This window comes from Sinohyriopsis cumingii, chromosome 10, assembly GCF_028554795.1.
Source record: "Sinohyriopsis cumingii isolate HCF-2022 chromosome 10, ASM2855479v2, whole genome shotgun sequence".
NCBI lineage: Eukaryota > Metazoa > Mollusca > Bivalvia > Unionida > Unionidae > Sinohyriopsis > Sinohyriopsis cumingii.
Window position 1 is genome coordinate 64,383,099 of NC_142970.1, and position 24,925 is coordinate 64,408,023.

At 35.5% G+C, this 24,925-nt stretch overlaps 1 protein-coding gene across 2 annotated transcripts in view; it reads left to right on the forward strand.

Moving 5' to 3' along the window:
* The window catches only part of LOC149790275 (salivary peroxidase/catechol oxidase-like), a 69,452-nt gene that overhangs the window by 20,743 nt on the left and 23,784 nt on the right, over positions 1-24,925 (forward strand). The window lies entirely within an intron of this gene.

Below are 24,925 nucleotides of genomic sequence, written 5' to 3' on the forward strand. Positions count from 1 at the left end.
ATGTTTGATCTAAAATATAGGAGTTGAAGTTATTGCAATGAACACAGAACCTAGCATTAGGAACTTATGTATATGACACAAAGAATAGTTTTTAAACACTTTGTACTAGCCGCAGATACATGAAGTAAAAAAATAGTTCTAGCATGCATGTCAGACTTCCTTATCCCCTTTATAATATAGGTGAACATTTTCCTCTTTCGTGTAGTGACAGAAATTAAGCCGCTCTGTGACCATACATAGTGCATTACATCTTTTCAGCACTTGTGTTTGGAATTTTGGATGCCTTTTCGAGTTTTACAAAATGCCAAGGAAAACAAAAAGGTGTACCATCCCAAGCAAGTCAATACAGGAGGAAAGTCTGTTTCCCAAATGGAGGTGTTAGCTTATAATAAATGTATATATTGATTTTAGAAAAATGAAAACCAAGGGATGAATAAGAATGGAAATATGTAGAGGCAGGATTCCATCTAGCAGAGAAATATTTTCAGGCCAAAATACTACTTCATCCCATAGTAGCACCTTAACTAAAGGATGAGTAGTGTGCATTTATATCTGAAGTGATTGAGTAGATACATGCAATTAAAATTGGATGTATGCTAGACATTTAAAGTAATATTAAGTAGTGTGCGTATATGTATGTGTGATTTGGATTGTTAACGTAGCTTTAACTTTTCAGTCATATCGCTACGATGTCAGCAGTGTGGCAATTTATGCCCCATTACTGTGGTATCATGTCGCAGACACATGGAATGATGTCCCACTCAGTCACATTATCCTGACACCAGGACGACCAGTCTTAATACTTACCTCTTCATGCTAAGCGCCTAGCGTGGCAGCGTAAGTACCATTTTTATAAGTCTTTGGGATGACTTGGCCGGGGTTCGAACCCGCGACCATCCGGATCCGAAGCGGACGCTCTACCGACTAGGCCACTCGCGCAGTTAATATTTAGGTAGGGAGGGAAAAGGAGAAACGACCTATTGACCATTTGCAAGGAATACACTTTTCAGAGAAATTATAAGCCAATTTTGGCACAATAATTTAATGTTTAAAATAATATGTTATGTATATTTCATTTAATTCATTTATTAAAAAGCGTTCACAAGTTTATGAACACTTCGCAAAATTGTGTATGATAAATGTAAATAATTACTTTGGATTCATCAAGAGTCCTTTAAACTTGACAGCATGATACCTAGACGAGATCTGCAGCCTAAATTGAAAAATTCAAAAACCAGAACACAAGAAAGATGAATTTGATTCGTTTAAACTTTGGTCCATGTACTCTGATTATGTCATTTTTATTGAAACTAAATATGTGTCGATGCATATAAGACATGCTTTTAACGCAGCTAAAACAACAACTTCAACGCCACTTACATTATGCATGTACCTGCTACCTTACAAAATATTCTGGACCTTATATGAATAATGGCTCTACAGTCCGCAATTTAGAAGAAGCTAGAAGCATGTTCAAAACAAAACTTCAAGTCAAGAAAGGGAACTTCTAACATATTAATAAGGCATGAAGAGATATTTTGCCTCTAATTTTGGTCTCTTTTCTTTTCTTTATAATTTTTATTTTCCGTGTCAGAACATAATTAATTATCGTTCTACTTATGTCATTCTTTAGCTGTCTTTGTTCATATTCTTTATCATTTCATAAGCTATGTTGCTGTAGATGGGAACATACATTAACTTTGTTGTATTACCTACTCCGTTGACTAATAGTCGTGTTATGTTCCCGAATGTTGATACAAGAAGGTATTATAGATCGTGTTCATTTTTTAGACTGCACACAATAAACGTTTCCTGACTTCAAGGAAATTAGCCCACCTGATGGTAAAACTGTGTGACTTAATCCTTGTGCAAAATAAAACAGCAAAGCAAAGCTGGTAGACTACATAGATGAAATGACGTAATAACAGTAAAGTAATGTAATGTGCCTCTTAAAGGTGCTATGGATTTAACGTTGGCCTGAGAATAAGAAGCCATAATCCATACCATGGCTTAGATAAGACGGTCTTATGACAGAGTGCATGAATGTCACAAGGTAGTTGGTGTAATGGTTTAGCAACAATGCTGGAGCGAAATACATGAAATCTATGTTGAGACCGCGTGTAATGGAGACGAGTATAGATAGAGATGTAGTACAAGTTTTTAATGTATTGCAGAAAGAAGGAAATATAGATAAACCTAAAGTGTTTGAAATGGAGTTATGATCAGGTGATATTAGAAGCGATGAAGACGAAGGAACTTCACGCGCACGCACACAATACAGAATAAAGTACTTGCAAAAGAAAGGCAAATGAAGAGAGAATAGAACAGTTACGCTTCAGATCATTGATAGCAAATATATACAGTGAAATGTACATGCTTGCATAAATACAGAAAGCCCAAAGTTTTTGTTTGATACTGGCCGCATTCATGACTTCGGATTTGAAAGCACGCTATCTTCAGGATGAATATATACAATGTATTAACACTGCATAACATAACTGAATATATAAGATGCAATCGCCTTAAACGAAATATGGAAAATAGGTCTTTGCCATATTTCTGGCAGCAGCAAAGAATCATAAATCCGCTATCACCAAGACTTTAGTTCAACTGTTAATGTGTACATCTTATTACTAATGTAGGTTTGTAAACACCAACAAATATACCTTTTATCCAGTTAGAGAAAGACAATTTAGTATTATATTTATGGAAATTATTGGTTAATGTCAGGAAAGAAATTAAAACAAATTATTACAATTTTGAAAATTAGAAGCAAATATAATGAGCAATAAACAGGCTCTATCGTAGCTATATAAAACATGTACACAATTCCGTAAATGTAAACATTGGGCCATGCATGATTGTTTCATGAGCTCCGTCACCTTACGTATTCAGAATACTGATGCGCTACGATGTGAGAAATTCCGGGAATAATATAAATGGAAAACTTTTTTCAGTGAATGGAACAAGTCTGTCAGGGTCACTGTGGATACAAGTCCTGTAGCCCCTGCATTAGAGTAGATATAATTTGGTTTGTGTAGAGAAGCGAGAAAATTTAATGAGGGACCCTCGTGATGGTTTGGCTGCTGTTTATTGTGTTGGTAGGACATCGTATGTGTATAGTATAGGGCTGAATGACATAGGTTTGGCAGGATGGAAGTCAGGTCCTTCAAATAACCATGGTATAATAATGTTACATCTACTTCAGCAAACCCAGCGTGACCTGAAAGAAACAACAAATCAATCGGAAGGCAACAATCCTTATCACAGACGATTTAAGTTTTAAAATGCTGAGAACCAACTGAATGCTATAACTAATATCTTAAATGCATTTGATATCTAGTGACCTAATTACTGTAATGGTAGCGAATGTGACCTTGTTTGAAATGATCAGTCGCACCTTAAAGCAGTAAATCATGGCAAACCTAAATTTGGCAGAATGATGCTATAACAGTAGATAACTTGTCTATGCTTTGAATTAAACTGGTAGTTAATTAACTGCACAGAAGTGTTTCTTTAAGTGATACGTTAGCATGCAAATGTGTTACAGAGATAATACCGGATTTAGACCGAGCTGAATCAAATAATTGGTAAGATTAGAGTTGTACTCATCTGTGTTTGAACGCAAGAGAGATGAATCAGTCGAGTTTCTTAGAAAATCACAAAATCCATAGTAAATATTGTTCCATACATAATGTGCTTAAAATGGTATGCAATGAGGTTTAAAGATGTTGTTTATTATATTATTGCACATGGACTAGAGAAAGTCACGCGATTTTATATTTTGTAAATAGTTTTGAGTTATAGATAAATAAGGGATGAGAAAGTAAACTATTCAACCCATTATGTATGTGCAGATAGTTTGGTACTGAAACAGAACTAGATAATGAAGATGTTACATATTACTTGTTAATAAATGAGCCACTGAGGGAGTCAGAGTCAGAGTGGTAATTAAAATGGTGAGACATAATTAAATTAATGTTTCTATAAAGAATTTATTATATAGATTCAAAGTCGTTGCATACGTATGTTTTGTTGTTGAACTGAGCTTTGCTTTAACCAAATTTTCAAACGCACGCTCTTGTTTGGCAGGTTTGCATAAAAAGCTATCTACTTGAACCTGGGAACCAGTTGATGATAAAAACATGGACTTGACATTTGTTTTCGATTGTAATAAAAATGAATGTAAAAAGGGAGAATAGGTATGAATCAAAATAGACTTTGATCTCCAAAAATAAAAAATAAAAATAAGCAAACAAATAGACGACTATTACAATACTTAACCAATCATAACTCATGTTATGCGTCCGCAATATCAAATTGTAAATTTACGTAAATTTGTACAAGTACAAGCAGACACGAAATAAACATTCCATAAAAGAGGTGATAACTAAAACAGGACAAACCATAGATACGTGGTAGTAGGAGAAAGTTATTTCAGGCATATGTTGCCGCCAAAACTTATTATATTGTGTGGGCCAGAATAGGTTTTAATAGTAAGTTCTAGACATAGAGCTTTACCTTTTTGCACATTTACAAAGTAACTACAAATACCAAATTTTAAGCATTAGCATGCCAGTATGCTAACGGAGAGTTTTGCTCTGATTCACAATGGCATCTCCATTAGACAAGGTGCAAACATTACGTGCCAAAGATACATAATTGTGCTAAACTGTGTATACTACCTCCACTAATAAAACATTGGATTTTAAATAGATATCAACACATTTAGGGATAAAGAGAATATAGACGACTTCGTTTTAGTATCATATAATACAACAACAGTTATCAGGTTTTCCAATTTTCATCAGCATACAATATTCATATGCACCATTGATGTAACATTCTATATTAGATTTACATGAAGTACAGTTAAAATCATCCAAATACAAGAGATAGAAAGAGTACAAGACACCTCTTTACCAAAATATAAAACTTATGGACTGACTGAATAACTTTTTAACTACTACACCAGTATCTGACAAGATCAATATATATATATATATATATATATATATATATATATATATATATATATATATATATATATATATATTCACCCGCCTTTGGAGTATGTATAAAACAAGGATTTTTCTGGACCACAGAGAGCGGCAACTACAATGGAAGCATATAAGCAAATTTAAGTAGAATTATACCTCTTAAATCCGAACTAAGTGTCAGATAGCAATGATTCATTATCATGTGATCGATTCAACAGGACATGTAGTAAATGATTTGAACTAATGGTAACAGGATCAATGAGTCTGTAATTGTCTGTATCATACGTTGTGCAGAGGTGGAACGAGTGCTACGTAAGACAAATCACTCGGTATATAACAAGGAATGATGGGTATATTGAAAAGAACACGAGGGCACTCATTCAATGAGAAAAATATTAAAAGTGTTCAGACTATATTCATAATCATTGAAGAAAGTGAAATGAATCACTCTATACCTCTTGCAAAAAACATTCGTAATCTCTTTCTTTCAAATCGTAGACATGCGCTTCATTACAAAGTGACTTTACAATCCATTGTCTGATACCAAAGAGATCATCTGCACTGACCTCTAGCGACTCCCTTACAGTTACCTAACTAACCAAATGCAGATCTCCCACTCAAATATCATATTAACTGGTAAAATTGCTATCGTCTGTAATTCCATTCACGTGCATGGGTGTGTGTCTTTCTGCGTTCCTTTAAATGGATCCACGTTCTTACAAACTTTTAACAATAGACATCTCGGAACAAACTTTTCCAGGAAGGAGTATCGACTCTTTGGGATATTATAATTATATATAGTATGACATCTGTCAGGAAACAAAATAACCCCAATGACTTAATAATATCACATCATAGCTGTTTCTCCTCCTAGGACAAAAACGTCCATCGAAATGCATGTGCGACCCCGATGTGGAATTATCAGCACAAGCTTCATAAATAAAGGTTCTCCAATAAGTCTATACTTGAAAAGAGAAACCTTTGAATGTGTCGCCCTGATGGAAACCGCTTTTAATCACTTTCAAGATGCCTTTCATTATATGAGGTTTTTCCATATAAAATGTAACTGTTAATGCAAATAGCCATACTGTAATATTTCCAATCTGTTTATTATTACTATCTATATATCTATCTATCTATCCATCCATCCATCCATCTCTCTCTCTCTCTCTCTCTCTCTCTCTCTCTCTCTCTCTCTCTCTCTCTCTATATATATATATATATATATATATATATATATATATATATATATAATCTATCTACGTTATATTTTCTACCTGATCACTATCATGTAAATGATTGAGGGCTGTGAAAAGGGATATTTCCCTATTTCCCTATCTGATTTTTGTCTTGTTGTAAAACAGTAATTGAATTTGAGTTAAAAACCTTATTTAGGAGATATTGAATCTTTCCATTAGAAATGACTTGCTTTTTCAGAGAAGTCTGTTGCAACATAGATCGGACACAGAACTTTGCCCCTAGTTGTCTTGGTATTATTTAACCAACTTTTATTGATTGGTCCTAAAACACCAAACAGAAGCAAACTGGATCGGGCTTGCATTCAGAATGAAAGAATGGCCTGGAGTGGAATACATACCATTAGATAGCACATCGAGAGCAAAATAACAGTGTACCGGCAATAAATATAAACAGCGCATCAAATCTTCAAGTTAGCAATGTCTCAATAATATGTGCTCTGAACGGTCTTTATGTGAGATAGTTTTATACTGTTGACTGTACAGCACATTTGTTCTTTCAGCTAAGGCCTAAAATATGCTTTACTCATTGTTACACAATTGACAGGAACTGAAACCCAAACCAGAACCAGAACTATGCATGATTAGCACGAACATAACACAAACGCTTTATTTTGAAAATGATCAAAATTCAAAGTTCTAAAATAAGTAAATAGATAAATGCTTACGAAACACTTCACAACTTGAAATCTGTTTCATCAATATTTATGTGAAAATATGTATAGAATTACAGCTGTGTAGCCCCCTTGATGATAAGTATGAACCAAGTACATAATTATGCTCTCTCTGTCTCTAACTTTCTCTCTCTCTCTCTCTCTCTCTCTCTCTCTCATGCATACAACTATGTTTACCTTGAGAGTGATCTAATTATTAATTTGTGATGGGTCTAAATATGAACCGTACATTAATTTTCATATTACAACTAGCTTGGAGGAACACCGTTTTTAATGTACTAGTGTTATTTCTATTCGTTTGAGATTTTGCTTACGGATGAATACCGTAAATATGATATTTTACTAATTATACACGTTGTGACAAAACGTTTAATCGACGCATATAAAGTGTGAAATGAAAAGAGGCAATGGGGTGGAAATACATCTGTTACATATAATTTTGCAATCGACATAGAATCAAAGACGAAAAATCATTAAATAAAATCGTTGACAAAGAAATTGAGTTCATAAATATACAACGGATGGTAAAGTTAATACTGTATATTTAATATTAATATGTCATATAATCTGAATCGGTTTCATTCTTCTTTAAACGAAACATCAACGTAAAGTGTACAATTATATTGACAGCTTCTGATCTAATATGTGGTATTTCTTTTATAAGTTCATCAAATGTCTCTTTAAAAATTATTGTATGAAACTGATGCTCTGATGCATGCTTAACTAACAAATATTTTCTTCATGTCGCAGTTACACAAAAGACAGTCTGCATCTTTAATTACTTCAGATGCAGTATATTACACGTGTCTGTTAAACTCAGATACCGTCATCAAATAATCGGCGGAAATAAAACGAGAGAAAATCTTCAGCTTACAATATCTTCAATTATAATAGAAATATTCAAAGAAAACTTGGCATTGGATGCAGAAATAGAACGAAATGGTAAGTAAGCTCGACAATAAAATCCGCTTTATAGCCGTACATGTCCTTGTATAAGTCAATGTGACTATAAATCCGTAGATACAGAACGCGTCACATTTCACCCTCCGAGGTGTGAATGTCGATTGAAGAGTGCATTAAAGATTTAATCGCACAATATCATATAGTGCGGCGTCAAATTGGGTATGGCACAAAACTCAAGGCCTCTTTACCACTCGAATTTTCACTGCCAATTCGCCCGTTTATTTTCCCCACTATACAATATAGAATGTATTACACGCGGAGATTGTGTCTAACTGATGCATTTCTATAATCGCTACTAGCTTCCTGACATTAATGTGATCAAATTTCTTCGTTTATTCAAGTCTCTCTGTCTCTCTCATTGTTTGTTTCTGGTTTAAAACCCTCTGTATTCACGAATACAATCATGCATGTGCAAACTAAGCGTCACAATTTTGCGTCTACGAACGATTATTTCACGTGGTTTTAAATACATAAATGACTGTTACCACAATAATATATTTGGACTCCATGGTCACAGATTAATATAAGCAAAATTTTTTGAAATATGTTAGTCTTAAGTAAGAGCTGAATGCATCTGCCAAATAAGAAGGTAGAAAATTTAGATTAATCATACAGTAATATGAATTTATTGTCTTGTGCCTTTGGTAACTTTAATAAACACTTGCAAAACTGTATACATAATTTTAAAAGTTTGAAGGGGTACACCGTGACCAAAGAAATAATTCTTTTTAGAGTCATTGTGTAAGAGTCATTGATTTGAAGAAATGTAGCACAACGCTCCCATTTTTGCATTATTATATACGTGAACAATTTTAATGAAGGACGGAGAAAGAACACATGCACTAGTTTATGCATTATTTGTTTACAAGTTGGGTAAATGTTTTAAAAATTAACACTCCTCATTTTAAATATTGTTCGAGTTTCCGTTACTTCCACTGATCAAATTGATGATAAGTCTGACAACGGACATTAATAAACATTTTAGGTAGTTATAGACCTGGGATGTATCACAGAGTGAATATCAACTTAATGTATTTTCGAATACGATGATATTCGGTGGAATATCGATATGCATATGGTTTAAATACGATGCTTTACGGTACAATATCCACTTGTATATGGTTCTCCATTAAATAAATGCTTTTACATATCATGGCTGTTTATATTGATGGACAAATGCCTTAATTAAAAGGGTAAGTAATTTCGGTATCAAATATTAGATAGTAGTTTCATCAAACATCGTTGCTAAGACCTTCAATAACAATGTCGCAAAGCGTAAAACTAGGTGGTATGCAATAAATATAAAGCGAGATTCGTGTTTTCCTCCCTCTCGGATAGGTACTCGCTCGATTTGGATGTTGGGGTAAGTCGAGTCTGCAACCATTGAATATCTATCTATACGCGATATCATATCTCTTCTTTCATAAACCATTATACATTCTGGAAGTTTTTTTGTTTCTTAGATGAAGTCAAAATTAAGCAACCTGTATTATGGTCCCAAAAAACTCATTTATGCATACATTTCATATTATGTAATCCAGGAAAAGATGGTATAATTTCTTTGATGTATTAAAGTTTCTAAACAGAGTTTCATTTTAAAGTAAGATTTACCGAAGTATATGACTGTCACTGAAGGTGACAATCTTCCCGCACGTGCTAACAATTCAGGGTGCTCTGTGACAGTGGCGAGGAAGAAACGTTCCGTTAGTGGTAAGTTTATGACTGCCATAATCGTGTAATGCGACCAGCTGTTTCGAACGATAAATACACATATTCGGCAATGCACGCTAGAACGTCCACTTGTATATATCCGACATATATATGAAACGTAAGTAGGCGTCTGACCATGAATATATGAAGCATTGAGCTTTATAAATGTTTACGTGCATGCACTGCTTTACCTGTGTAAAACAGTCGTTTGTAGAACGTTTATGTAAAATGGCAATTATAGTTATCTGTTGTCGCCATCTACAGGCACTAATATGCAACAACTGAGTTTTGAGTACTCTTGAGATTATGGCTGATATATTGCATAGGTGGAGAGGTAACATGTCCTAACAACTCTGAGCACCTTATATCATAATTTTTAAACTGTTGTTTGCAACATGCAGGTGAAGTTGTAGTAACGTAGGAAATAAATTTCAGATTGATGTTTTCTATACTGAATTCTACAAACTCTTGTGTTTGTGTTTTTTTTTTTTTTCCTTTTTTATGGGTAATATAGGGACCGTTTCAATTATGTAATGTACCTTGAATAAGGTCATAAGTAAAGATCCTCATATCAGAGAATGTGATGTACAATGTTTCGCTGTCGACACCTTTTGAACGAAAAATGCAAGCGACCATATTTCATGCATCATCATGCTGATATAGCTTTAAAACAAAAACATTATGCATTTTATAATATCCTATAACTTCGACTTCAAACCAAAATCTGATGATTCGCCTACTATAATGAGAAAAATATTTTCAAAAAACCAACCCAACAATAAGAAAGCTATCCGTGCATAATAATTGCTATTGTTGGATATGGTCACAAACACACACATAATGCTGATTATGTGTAAGTGGAATCGCACTGTCTTTCCCACATGATTCTAAGGTGAATACAACATTCACCCTGGAATCATCTGGGAAAGACAGTGCGATTTTTTAGATTCCACTTCCACAACGCCCAGTCTTGGATCCTACCACATAATTTGTACAGAAACACAATCGCATAGTGGACCTTCTCAAAGGAGACGGTTGGATAAATTCAGATGAATTATTCCAGGAGGCCAGGAAAATAAATATCACCCAGATTCAGCACACTGCATACAGTAAGTTTCTTGCCTGGCTCAGACCACGTGACGTCATGTTTAAAAATGGCCTCAACGGGGGTGGTGGGCATCCGTTCTTGACAGGCTACGACTCCACAATAAACACTGACATTACAAATGATTTTGATATAGCATTCAGGTAAATATTTGTTCTGCTACATGTTTACTCTATTGTATTTGTGCAATTTTAATATCTCCCTCGCTTAAGGTGATGTGATGTCATCATTCAATCCTATGATAGACTACTATTAATCTATCCATCCATCTATAGAGATAGATAGATATATAGATAGATAGATACCGGCGCAGTGATGCGGCACATACATATCACACACGATAAAAGCAAACCCTGAAATACAATCAAGAGGAGAGAAAAGTGAATGAAACGATCGAAAGAATTGGTTCAAAGATAGATTAACTGAAATAGATAAACAGCTGGGACTGGGCTGAAAGCTACCTTGCCAGCTCGATGATGGATAGTTTAAGAGAAACGGATGGATGTATTGTTATATGAATGAATGAATGAATGAATGAATGAATGAATGAAAGAATGAATGAATGAATGAATGAATGGACGGAGACATGTAAGTATGGCTGAAATGTACATTTTTTATCCATTCTTTTTAAAATCGGGCATTCTTGGGTATCAAATCAAATGACGCTACATATAGAGTACAGATACCTGAGATATCAATGAATAGGATCTGAATAACATGGAGGAGGGGCGTATCTAGATCCACACATGCTTTATATGAGGGGAATAACCAGGGCACATCAAATGCTGAAATGAATGACGGAAACAACATGTCCTCACTCGGATAGGCACCAAAATTTATTTACATCAAATTCTCTACTTGTATATTTTTTTATGCTTTAGAGTAACTAAAAAATATGTATCTGTCTATCTATCGAACTGTATCTCTGTCTATCTAAGCATTTGTATATCATACATTAAGGACACGGAGAGAAGGAGATACAATAACAAATATGCCTGATCCCAGAACAAGAATGAGCTATAGGGTAGAGAAGGTGTAAGCAGAAAATGGAGGACTTGTAGAAACACAGAGTAAGAAAAATATTACAGTGGAGTAAATTTGAACTAAGTTACTGCAGGAAAGTGTACGTTTTATCTGGTTAAACTATCTAGAAAAGTATATATTATTTGGTTTATGTTGTAATAATAGTGTTTTAATTTGTGAAATATTTTAAAAGTTGTTTACTCGTTTCATTCGCTAAAGAGACAAACCCAAATTATTCAGTGGATGTGTATTACCCAAATTTTCCCTTCCTTCCAACTAAATTTCCACCTAGTTATTAGAAATGTAACATTTGCCAGTTCATTCATTTGGGGTTTGATAAACAATGTAGTGTAAATCGTGAGAGATACAGACATGCAGCATTTGTATTGTTTTATCATAAAATATCAGATTCGTAAAATAAAAATCTGTTTAAGTTGGCTATTTTATTGGCTAGAATGAGGAGGCTGTAGGGCAGAGAGTTTAGAGGTGACAACTGAAAGGTAGTGGATACTCATGACTCCTAGAGGAACGGAAAACTAGTCTATGAATAGTATAGTACATTAGCCTTATTAAACGATATAAAAGAGTGAAGTTCCATTCAGGTTGCGGCAGAAATTTAGATACTGGGATATTTCCCTAAACTTTTTTGTTCTATGGTATGTGCAAAATCTGTTGATTTGTTTTCTAAGATCTTCCGTTAGTATCATTTACTAAAGAGCTTACAGTACATTGTCTCTCCTCAAACGCCTTCTTGGAAAAACTATGACCATACAAACATCATACATTTTAAAGAGTCGTGGAAGATGGAACGAGGCACAAGCTGGTCGTGAAGAACCGTGTAAGTTTCGACCTGTCGGCTTTGAAAATAAACAGAGGAAGAGACAACGGAATTCCTCCTTACTGGAAATACCGCACACAATTATATGGCGAAACCCTGGCTAATCCAGACTCTTGGACATCTCTGACATGGCACGAAGTCAACACCATAGAACTGATGAAGAGTATATATCAGTAAGATGAATATGCGTTCCGTCCTGCAAAACACACACACACACACACACACGGGCTCGGAGAAATAACACCATCACGTGACACTCTTTCGATTTCGCAATTCCGGTTTTTCCATTACTGCGCATTTGTTAGTTTTAATAGAGATACGTTATTTTGTTGTAGCCAGATTTTGAGTCAAAATTTTCATTAGATCAGTTGGATTTCAAAAGGATTAATTATTTTTTCTCTGGAAATATTGAGGAGTGTTTACAGAAATTTTGGAAAGACATTGCTTACAAATTTAATTTAGATTTCTAACACCGGAGTGTCATTATTTGTATTTCTACAAGGAACTGCATATAAACACAGTATTGACTACATCATACGTCATCGTCATCCATCATGGATTTTTCATCAGGATTCGAACTTGAAATTATTAGAACATTTATTACTAGGACTTTTGCAATTTAATATGTGGATTATTCTTGGATTATTTTTGGATTTGATTGATGAAACCGTAAGTTCTCTTTATTTCATTGTTACAGAATTTTCCAGGGAAATAAATTATTGGCTTGTTGTTTTCACTCTTTCTGCGCTACTGTTTATTCGAGCCTGAAGACGTAACAATATATATATATATATATATATATATATATATATATATATATATATATATATATATATATATATATATATATATATAAATGAACGAGTATTGAAGTGATGATCTTCAAGATGAATAGTTTGAAACCTTGGCTCAATTAACAGTTCTGTTGAAAGAAATTTGAATCCTTGCATCCGGTGACGAAGGTCAAAAGCTACGAAACGTATCACCTTTAATGATCGAAATGCATTTCAGAGATCGCCTGGAAAACCACATAATGTCAAAGCCAATTGAGTTTCGTGTGTATCTTTCAAGCTTACTCTGATAATCTCCTTCACTGAAAGCGGTTCCTTGAGACAACCATTACGATATTCAAACACATATCTCAATTCATATAGAGATCCGTATCTGGACGGTAGCAACGAGACTGAGATGCTTGAAGACCTCAGATCTCATAACGTTTCCCATGCGAAACAAATCAGCATTCTTCGTAACGTCAAGTTCATTCCCAGAAATACATTTTGACATTCAACTGCGACACGTTGCCTACCTTCTCTAATCTTTCTCGGGACTTTAACCTCCTGGAATACTGCTACCACAGAGATGGCTCCAAGATGGAACCAATCAGCTTTATATATAGACAGGAGGGTCACGATGGATTGGTTTTTACAAAGAAAACCCCGTAAAAGGCGATCACTTCTTTTACTCGTGAGACTGCCCTAAATAAAAGCAAGAGAAAGAAATCCAAAGATTGTGAAAGTCCTGGGCATTGCTGGCACCACAACGTTTCTGGAAGCACAAAAACCGTTTAAGTCTGCATCATAGACAGGCGGTTTGAAGCAATGATAAATATCATTGCAACATCATATAAATTGTCTCCATTTGTACCTCAGAAATTAAACTCACGCAAAGATCGTCTGTACTACATTGGAATATCACACAAATTGTATCATCAGTTCAGGTTCACACGTTTCAACACCTTACATTTGACATTCGGTTCATACCACACATACACACTTACACACACACACACACACACACACACAAACACAAACACACATAAGTATATATATATATATATATATATATATATATATATATATATAGTGAGTAACACTCTGTGCATAAAACGGGTCACTCTAGCAAATATATATCACTCTAACACACACACACACACACAAATATTGAATGGATTCGGCTTATATGACGAAAGTTGATCATAAATAAAAAGCGTTGTTTACATTTTACCATTATCATTTAAGTATTAGATCTTTTTACATCAATTTAACATGTTTACCTTCATGCTCTCTCTTGAAGAATTAAATCTTTATGATTATTGGAGGAGAGATTTATTTTCCGATTTTCAAAACGAATCTTTTTTCTAGTTATTTATCTGATCATCCTTAAAACATGCTTATGAGCTCTTTACCCTTATACTTACGCTTTGATTTAATTGTGTGGTTCAACGCCATTTTCAGCAAATGAAAGGCTATAAATGAGGGCCAGGATTTTTGGTTTTGGAACCATTGTGAAAACCCCATGAAGAAGCACCGACCCTCGAGAAGCAACTGGCAAACATTCGCCCCTACCCACATTGGCCCAGCTCAGACCGGAACTCAAGCGGATAGAAATGAACCGGGAGTGGTCTGTAAAGTTGGCCTTGTTAGACCACTAGCGCACAATCCAAAATCCCCTCCTCCACCACCACCAGATACAAAGATATTTAATAATGATGTAGAGACATATTTGTCTGTATCGGCTGTTGGTATTTGGGGAAAGCTACGATTGGAGTGCATCCTTTTGTCTCAATTTGCTTTAAGGTCAACGTTTATATCAATATTTTCTTTGATTAAGCAGGTTAGCGACCCACCTAATTCACCCAACCATATCTTTCCCAAATATGTCTCGGCGTCAACCGCATAGATAGCACTAACTCTATTGGCTGGAATGTTATTCGCAAGAGCCATGCAATGGGTCATTGTGAAATACAGTGTAATATATCTGAGAAACATATATGCCTTGCACTTAACCATAAAATAGGTAAACTTCCACTTAGCGGATGAGGTACAAGATACAGGTTGCATTTTATTTTAAACACGTTGCAGAAAATGGCCCACACTCAAAAGATGTTAGCGTATCATACCATTTTCTAATGTACAAATATATGTTACTTGATATGCTTTATATGTTACATAATCTCCCTGTATCATAATTTGATCTTTATTTATACCTTTGAACATGCTAATTTTTGACTTGACTCATGCAGATCATAGAAGGACATAGACTTGTGGACTGGTCTTGTCACTGAGGAACTGCCGTCCCAGCTCATCGTCTGTCCAACACTAAACTGCATCCTTGGAGCGCAGTTCAGAGTCCTCAAATATGGAGACAGATATTGGTATGAAAGTCCGGAATTGGAATGGTTTTCTATCGGTGAGTCGAGAAAACGTTCAATTTAATGATATTTCGGCAAAATAAAATACCATCTAGAGTTAAATAAATGATTTAGTACAGTCTGTAACAGTAAAACGTCATTTATCCTGATTAGTCATGCTTTTGTGGGGATTTTAATAAATAATATAACTTTGGGCTTTAAAATGGACAATTTCGACTGATTATTACGGACTAAAGAATGTTAACATTCTTTTCAAAATAAATATATCATTCATTGATTCTTAACCTGAATCCATATTTTATGGTGAATATTTCCCAAATATACTTTGAGACATATACATAATATGTTCTTTTCTTAAAGAATTTTAATAAGCGAGACACCATTAATGTATTCTGGTTTGTTTTAATTATTGTTTTAGAAAAACTGAGCGTAATAAGAGAAATCACTATGGCAGCTATATGTATGATTATAACTTTATTATTAATAGAGACGTTTGCGAGCGTTGTTTTCACTCTTTTACGGACATCTGTTTAGTAGCAATATTCACATTTAATGAGCGAATATACTTACCATCGTTATAGTGCTAGTTAGGCACGTGTTCACATGATATTTTGTAAATCGAGCAACCAAATGAAACATTTCCACGCTGGTATTCAAATCGGGCTAGCTCGACGACCTCAAATAACGAGAGCATGAAGCATGAAACGATTGAGGCAGTTTACCGACATAGAAACTGGCTCTTATTAAATGGCTGAACTGATAAAATTAAAACGATTCGAATGTATTATAGGACATGCCGCATTGTTATTATCATTATTATTATGATTATCAATTGAGGTGTTCTCTAAAGGAACAGCCATAATGTCAAATGTAGCGCTGTGTTGGCACAATATTAGAAAGGTACAAACTGGAAAGGAGCTATGAAAAACAAATTATGACAAAGGCCTGATGCCCCTCTGAGCACAGATTACCCAGACTGCACAGCAAATTATCATACAATCAAGTTAACGTTACTGTTATTTTGTACATACGTCCCTCTCTAAGACATCTGCATGGTTCTCGCTTTAAATAGCATTCACAATGCATATATATATATATATATATATATATATATATATATATATATATATATATATATATATATATATATAAGTCTGTGTGTGTTACAGTGATCTATATTTGCTACAGTGACCCATTTTATGCACAAGTTTTACTCACTACAGCGGGTATACTTTCGAATAAGAGAGATCAGAAATTAATCCAAGTATTAAACTAATTTAACTAACACGTTAAATGTAGGTTGCGCTTAGCTATTAAATCGCAGGTTTTTGTGGCACTTGTTTTCAAACTGGAGTAAAGGTTAGAGAAAAGAAAACACAATTCCGCTTGGGTAAATGACGCAAGTACACAAGAGTTAAACAAATGAGGAAATTCTATCTTCAAAATGGGCGTGTAGCTTGCAATATAAGGATCAAAGTAGAAAATAGGAAAAAATAGAAAATTAAGAGGAGAAAGTGTGGTTTCCTTACCTTGCGCAAATATGCAGTACTTCATTGATCCCAGAACAATCCATGTGAAGTGTTAGTACTACATTCCCTAACTGCAACAATACTACATGTTCAGCAGTGTACATTTCCACCCGGAATCAAAGGGCATATAACATAAACATTTTCGGTGCATGCAATTTATAATGGTCAATCACATGAAATGAAAAGTAATTTTAAGTTTGGTAAGAAAGGCAAGAAAGAACCTTTATTAAATATTCAAGCTGATAGATTTTTTCTATAAAAATCTTGAAGTGTTCTTAAGTAGCATCATTTTCAAGCAGTTAGTATAATATGTCATACAAATTTAGTTCCTGAAATACTATGTATGCTGTACGGGGAAATGACTCCATAAAATACATCCTACAGGCACAGTGGTTGCTTTCCGTTACTGCATTTTGCACAGAAGAAAAATTAGTAAATGGAGAAGTGGATTCGCATATACATATTTAACTTGCAAGATCAGAACTTAGTCCAAGTGTTAAACTTAGTCCGAATTAAAATGTGAAATGCAGGTGGCACTAACCGACGTTTAATAGGTGGACATTGTCCTGACCACAAAGCATCTACCAAACACAAGACTACCATTTTTCTCTTGAAATCAGTTAATCTAAAGACCGCACAAGTACAGACCCAAGCAGATAATCCTTATATGCCAATATATTTCCAGGAATCCGACCCTACCCTGCTCATCGATACCAAAAGTGGATCTGAGCTCTTGGCGTACAACAGCGACGCAGAATTAGGATACAGCTAAACAATGAATGAAGATGGAGCACCCACTCTTAAAAATACTGAAAGAGGAAGAGGCTGACGAGGATGGCGAAGGGAAAAAGGAAAACGCATGATGAAAATTTATGAATATGATTTTATAATTTTTTCAGGTTATGTCCGTATTGATTTCTATGTGTCTGTGTATCTGTCCATACATGCATTTCCTTGTAGATAATTTCAAGGACAATTGTATCTTAATATAGTGTATAACTATTATTGGTCGTTATATCTGTGATTTCTGTGAAGCCATTTTTTCCTTTTATTTTGTTTCATAATTTTTGGTCCTACCGGAAGATTCTATGTTGTTTCAAATAATATAAATCGGATTTGAATGTGATGTAGCAATTTTAATTCCTGTTTTAATACTTGCGCTCTGGTAGTGAAATCATTTTTCTAATTAAACAAATTACTTCACTTCAGTCTTGTTTCATTTATATCAACACTTATCGAACACTGATCGAACGTACATCTAAAATAAAAGAGTTAAAATGCTTATAGTAGACACAAAATGTAACAGCATGAACTTATGTATGTGACACAAAGTATATTCTTTCAACTCTTTTTGTTAGCAGCAAACCCATGAAATCAATAACATCCGTTCGCGCACGCACGCACTCATGCAGACCTTCTCCATCCCCTCTAAAATTCATGAGTGTACAATTTTAATCATATAAATAAATGTAATTTATGTAACCTTCCCCATCCTTTCTTGTTAGATAGTTTGATGGCCAATTATAATGGAGAGAATAACTAGTACTGATCGCTATATATATACTTTCGGTTCTTATTTTCATTGTATTCCTTTTTTCTTCTTCCTACCTGCACATTGTATGCTATTTCAAATAATATCAGTCTGTATTGAAATGTGATGGAGCGACATGAACAGCAATTTCGATACTTACGCTTCAGTAACAAAATCATATTTTTCGAATAAAATGAATTACTTCATTTCAGTTTTGTTTCATAAATAACAACACGCATCGAAAGTACTAGGCATTAAGTGCCATTCCTATTTCAAGAAAGACATTCCATTTTAAATAAGGGACTTGACGTTTATTTAGTCGACACCGAATTTATCATCAGAAACTGATATGCATGACCTATCGAAAGCAAAATCTTTCAATACATATAAAGGCCTCCACCGACCCATATATAACATAGACAAACAAGTTGCACCTTCATGTAGTCAAAAAAATGACAAAATTAAGCCGCTCTGTGAGGATACATAGAACATCATATATTTTCATCAATTCTTTCGGAATAGGGGTGAATTGTTTAGATTAAAAAGAACAAATAACATGTAAAACAAGTAGGTATGGCGAATACAAGCCACACAAAGCACGATGAAAATCGTTTTCCAAAAACGATATCAACAGAGAAAAGAACGAAAACACGAGAAGAAGAAAAAGCATAGTTTCCTTACTTTTGACGTGGACAAAGGTAATAATACTGGCAGACTAGGGCAATAATGCTGGTAGACAAAGGTAATAATACTGGCAGACTAGGCAACACTACTGGTAGACACAGGTAATAATGCTGGCAGCCTAGGGCAATACTACTGGTAAACAAAGGAAACAATATTGGCTGAAAACAGATAGTAAAACAATGCGGGTCATCAATTTGCTTGAAAATTGTGTCGATAACTCAGTCTTCATCGTGTCAACCCCCCACTCATGAACTTGCGTCTGACACGAGACTCATCATATTTTGTTTCAGATGGAAAGGAGAGTCATGATGGAATCCCATATATATATATATATATATATATATATATATATATATATATATATATATATATATATATATATATATAGAGAGAGAGAGAGAGAGAGAGAGAGAGAGAAAGAGAGAGGAAACAAGTATATACATCGCGTTGTAATATGGGACGAAATATGCATTGTACCCGTTTACACATTACAAACGTTTTTATCATGGTTAAGCACCAAACATTGTTGCATAATCATGTATGGTGATCAAGATCGGCCTCTTCCTATTTCTGGTAAATATCTCTGTGACTTGTTGGTGTCCAGTTTGATTAATTATGTGAAAGTGCTAAACGATTGTCGGACCAGACCTGATGAGCTGCGTGAGATGAGATCAGGAGTAATGTCAAAAAATGTATGAAACCTAATACGGTGACTTTAATGCTACCTAATTCTACAGCGACATCATCGTGGTCACACGAAAACAAGTTTGTGACAATCTTCAACGCAAGTTGGTAAAAGTTCATAAAGAAAATTAAAGTACCCCAAGGACTTGTACACATATATGTGGATAAACGGTGCTAAAACATCAACGTGTCGATGTCAGGTACCGAAACAACTCTCAAATTTGTACTTAACGATATAGTCAATTTCCCGTTGTGAGAAGTTGAACTCGCTGAGAGCAATTAGTCGTCTCAATGTGTCACCATGCATTCATCGCAAGGATTAGCCATAATGAACCCACAGTGCGTTTGGATCACTGACGATGCGTATCGTTGATCTTACCGTGTCTCGTGACGAGTATCTATCACAATTAGTCCGGTTTGTATTTGATGGTGGTACGAGGATCACGTTGGTCAGCATATTCTCGATAGGAAAGAAAAGAAAGTATCTTACCGACGTTGTGACACGAAGAAACGTTTTCCTGACTGCAGCAATCTCATCATGGATTACATCTTCGACTTGGAGCAACAACAAAACAACCATTGCAGACAATGCAACGTCGAAATGTTATAGGATTACCCCGCTGATGATTCCAGACAAATTTACCGTTGATCGTATTGATAATCAACAAGTTCATTGTCGTGGTAACGTCATTATCAGATAACCTGAGTGTAACGCCAAGACGCTGGCGGTTTTTATACTGACACTTTGTGCTAGTAAAGCGCTAGCGCAAAGTGTCAGTACAAAAACCGCCAACTTGCAACATTTCTGCAGGATGACCTCCCGTTGAGGTAACTGAACATCTGCTTGGTATCAACTGCAACTCTTTTCTCACAAGCCCACGCATGGATGCTGAAATTTCAAGGTCATAAACCTCAAGCTCATTGCTGCAACGGGTCAATGTGAAATTTTAATAAAAAATATTCCCAGCGTCTTAAAGATGTATTTGCAATATAATGAATATATATTTAATATACAGCTGGCGCAGTAGCGTTTGCCAACGCTACAACGATATTTACCAGCGTGTGAATGTGCACGAGGGCAATTACAATCGCGTCAGTGAACGACGGATTATCTCACCACGGGATTCAAACAAACGTTTGCCCAGTTAATTACGCCTTCTAAGGCAATCGCAGCGGCAACATGAGTAACAGAACAGACATTAACAAGTGTTCTGTGGGACATTGAGGCAATCCAAGGCGCCGCCGGACTCAGGCCGGAAGAACCCAGAGAAGCCCATGTGTAAGCAGAACGCGCCGAGCAGGCTGCATGGGAAGCTCCAAATAAAGTCAATGATAATGCTTACATGATTGCACGTGAAGAACAAGCACCCTAGTATAAATCACAATCGACCACAAAATCGCACTTTTTAACGACGACACCCGAAAGAAAGATTTTGAGGACGCACCAGATTTTGCTATAAACGTGTTTTCCCGCAGAGGTCAACATATTACCAGGAAGAGTTCCGAAGAACGCTGATGAGAGGTACAAATTGGTTTATAGAGTTAACCGGAAAGAGTAAGGTATTAGATAAGGATGGGAAGAAGGCCGATGATGACTGGTTTAGATTTACTGAATGGTCAAAACGCCAGTGAGCTCCAAGCTGACCCAAGAACCACGTTAGTACCTACGGGTTCCAAGATCACTCGCGATGAAACTACGTGGTCATGCGAAAATGCATCCAGCAAGCGAATCCGTGGTCCGCAGCTACAACCAAGTCCCGATAACATTATTAGAGCGGCATCAGAATTAAGTACGGCCAACCTGCTGAATGATATTCATCGATCAGAACCCATTGTGGGGTGTATGTAATAAACGAGGTGATTGATAAATACGACGACGTGTACAGCGACGTCGGCGGTTAATCGCCGTAATTATATGCCGGTGTTAGCTATATAATGGACTCCACAGAGAATCATAAACATAGTAATTTTACGATTTAATAGAATAATTACAAATACCACTTCGAGTGCCACTATGTTTGTGTCGGGGTCGACAATGATGCCGTTATTTTAAGGTCATATTTCCCATGGCGATTAGTGCGCCGACAGGCGGCACCCTTGAGATATCGCTGGCTCAGCTACGTCGGCATTACACGTAGCCCAACATTAGATCAGCTACCAATGAATAACACAACTGTATTTTCGTGGAAAACTTTGAACGGGCGTCGGAAGAACACGTCGATGCAATTCCTGACAGCGCTTATCAAATCGAGAGAATCAATGTTAAATTTCAGCTGGGTATTAATAATGAAGAACTACCTCACTTACAGGTTGATGACTTAAACACTCCTGTTACAAATGACGAAATTTTTGAAAAGTTTACTTTAAATCACAAACACAGCATCTGGACCTGATACTCTTTTTTACCAGTGCACGAATAAAGTTCTATTAAAAATCTTTGAATCAGGCTACTTTCTTAAACAGTGGGAGAAGAGTATTATCTGTTATATCTATAAGTGCGATGACTAGAGCGATCCAAACAAGTACAGAGGTACATCTCTTATTGATACTATATGCAAAGTCTTTACTGATATATTGAATACTCCTATATACGCATGTGCTGAAGGCAATGGTCTGATATACAATGCACAAGCAGGGTTTAAGAAAAAAATACTTCGCATGCGACAATATCTTTATTATTCGGGTTTTAGCTCAGAAATATATACCAAGATGAAAAGGTAGATTTTATTGCCGTTTGCCAGTGTAGCAACAAGTAATGCATAACTGCTTCAGTATTCCATGACATGTTTACTTCCGTGTACGCAGGCGCTAAACAGAGGACTACAGTAGCGTGTTTCCCTTAATAATGTATAGCGTATATCAGTTCGTAGATTCGAGTTTAATCTTTAATCAACTTGTTTGACTTGCCTTTGTTTCCACCAAGTATTCCATTTATCAATGTTGCATAGGATTACGAACACTGCAGTTGGTTATATCGGTAATATATTTTACTACCAGTTCATGCAAACGTTTGTAAGACCTGCCATTGTTTCATGTAATTTTCCCTTTTTATCTCAGGTACTCATCTGAATGCGGAAATTTAACTATAGACACATGGTTCGAATCTTATTCAACTAATCTTTTGAATCCTGGACAGTTTTGTTGCACACACGCATGCACACACAAAGGCAAATGGACAGGGCGTGGTTACCTACTGAGGGAAACAATGAATTCTGTCAAAAATCCGTACGTATGCAGTTTGTCCTATCAGAATCCATTCTGAGCAATATAATACAGTATTGTTCTCTTAGATGCCTTTATTTCTGTATTTTCTTTTTGTTTGCTCTTTGTTGTGCATTTAGGAAGGTATACTGGGACTACGGAAAAAGTCGCACCATTGCTGTCACAGGGGACAGGATCCTGTGTGATTTTTTCGGTGTTTTTGGTAAATATTTTTGTTTCTTATTTACTGCTTTAGTCTAAAGTATATGATTGGCTTTGAAATAATGAGTAAGAAGCATAGATAGTACGAAAATCACGTGGGCCACAAAAAAGCTCATGAGTTTGCCTTGCTTTTGAGAAAACTGGTCTAAGTGAGCAGTAGACGTAAATGTTTGGTGAACTGCGGACGGTGGAGTCTGTCACTAATGTAAACGGGACAACAACCATTGCGCAGAACAACGAATTTAGAGAGGAGTTCCTATGTTCATGCTGCATTAGGCCATATTCGGAACAGCAAGAGATCAAGGCCAGATCTTGATATATATATCAATGTAATAAGCGTGCTGATCAAATTATGTCTGGCTAATATTCCTAACGCGGACGTATACACGTATAGGACAGCATTAAATCCAGGAAACTAGACCTACTGGCATGTTTGTCAGCACAGGGGCTCCTTACCAAAAACATTGGGAGTATCCGTCAATGATTGTTGTGTTGTAGATCATTTAATTTGCTCACTTTCTAGATAATTTATTATGGTCATGTTCTGTATAGAACGTCGTATACGTGCATTCATGTGTTGTGCCTTTGTGTATGTAGGAGAGAGAGAGAGAGAAAGAGAGAGAGAGAGAGAACTTTGCGGAAAAACCTTACAGTGGACAAAGACGAATGTAATTTATGTGTTACCTACAGTCAATGCACGTGAAATCATGTAACATTTCCGTTTATTGTGTTACGCTTTAACGAGTCCCGTAAATGAAAGTTCTTTAATTATCTAATACTTCAAATGAGAAACGTATGCATGTTTCGTCCATGAGAAATTACCTAACTTTAAATCACCTTGAATAGGAAAGGCATCATTCCGAATTGTTTCGCAAACAATGTAAAAATGAATGCAAAGGATATTTCCGGTGTGTTTTTCCAATCATTGACGAAAATTCTTAAGTGTGTCATAGAAAATGCCCCAGGTTTTCCTTGGCGGTTAATTTTTTCATGACTTCTAATAACAAATATAAATTCTTGTTCGTTCCTTAATTTTATATTTATCTCTAAAATAAGAGCTCAGAACTTAAAAATGAATAATTTTATAACTGATTCATATTCATTTTATTCATTTTAGATGACGTCAGCAACCACGTTTCGTTTGGCTTTATCTGTGCTGACATGCACAGTACAGGCAACGTACTATTACGATTCCGTCTTTGCTAACTACGTCATGGCTGCTGTAAGGTTGGCTCTGATTGATATAGCTGAAGAAAATACAAATAACAAAGTCACCAACGCAGGTATAAATATGTTCAAAACTATAATTTGGGTTGAAATGTATATAGCTTTTGAGACTGAATTTGAGGTTTCT